Source organism: Limulus polyphemus, unplaced genomic scaffold, assembly GCF_000517525.1.
Source record: "Limulus polyphemus unplaced genomic scaffold, Limulus_polyphemus-2.1.2 Scaffold1847, whole genome shotgun sequence".
In the NCBI taxonomy this organism is placed as follows: Eukaryota; Metazoa; Arthropoda; class Merostomata; order Xiphosura; family Limulidae; genus Limulus; species Limulus polyphemus.
Genome location: NW_013667457.1, coordinates 162,395 through 163,701, shown reverse-complemented (window position 1 = coordinate 163,701; position 1,307 = coordinate 162,395). Strand labels below are relative to the sequence as shown.

General features: G+C 30.3%; 1 pseudogene across 1 annotated transcript in view; it reads left to right on the top strand.

The window, feature by feature from the left end:
- Nucleotides 1–1,307, top strand: part of LOC106465139 — a 148,005-nt pseudogene that overhangs the window by 77,262 nt on the left and 69,436 nt on the right. The window lies entirely within an intron of this gene.

Below are 1,307 nucleotides of genomic sequence, written 5' to 3'. Positions count from 1 at the left end.
TGCTTGATCACGCCCAAGGTCTCATAGATTAATTTATTCTAATCCTGCCTAAAAGAATTTCAACTTGAGGGTAGGCTGGTAGAGATCCCGATGAGTAAGAAAATCGAATGGGGTATACGCGTGCCCCACGCTTTGTATTTCTGTCGCACAAAAATACAGCTAATAAAAAAGGAAACAAAGATCTCAGAGATTAATTTACTTTAATCCTGCCTAAAAGAATTTCAAATGCCGCGGCTATTGACGATTCCCTCTTGTTTTCTGTAGATAGAGTAGCTCGCTAGTTATGGAAAGCACTTTTATAGTCATTCTCAACTTGTCACGTTGTCTTATCGTCAATACATTCAATTTATTTTAACTTTTCATGAATCGATATATATATATATAAACTCAAATACTATTTAGCTATGATTAACGATTATTATTAACGATTGTATTAACGATTGTAATCATAACCAGATTTGTCTTTCCGTGTTCTGTTTGAATCATTATTATATAATTTTTAAAGCAAAAACCAATAACTCTGCACATAACGAAAGTAGATGTATGAAAAAAATTAAACTATTACCTTGTGGTGCCACCTCGTAGTAAAATAAATTGTGTCATACAAATCAAACTTACCGTGTTGTTTTCTTTAAGACGTTAAAAGTTTATATACGTAGCTAATCAAACTTAAATTAAAGGTTTTTAATAAACTATTACCTTGTAGTGCCACCTGGTAGTAAAATAAATTTTGTCATACAAACCAAACTTACCGTGTTGTTTCCTTTAAGACGTTAAAAGTTTATATATGTATCCAATCAAACTTAAATTAAAGGTTTTTAATAAACTATTATCTTGTGGTGCCACCTGGTAGTAAAATAACTTTTGAGTCTTCAATCTTATATAGGGTTATATATAGATAATGGGTTTTCGAATTACGATTACGATATCTTTTGTTAAATAGATCAAACTTACTGTTTGATGAAGCTATTAATTAATTAAGAAATACAATAACAGTGACTTTTACTGTGGGTCGAAATAACCAAAATCAGAATTTACCCACTTTAAAAGTTGCCATTATTGTATTTTTAAATCAAACTTACTATGATACATATTTTTCACAAAACGACATAACGCAATGCATAAAAGAAAGACCATAGCACATAGTTTTGAGACTAAAAGACGTAGATTTCACAAAAAATCAGGATTAATGAGGATGCACATTCGTTTGACATCACTGTTCTTCCCCCTTCTTCAGTTTGTTTATATTTTTGTTAACAAACACAATAATAAAAAGTGTTCATTGTCGTAAACGAAATAATAATTTG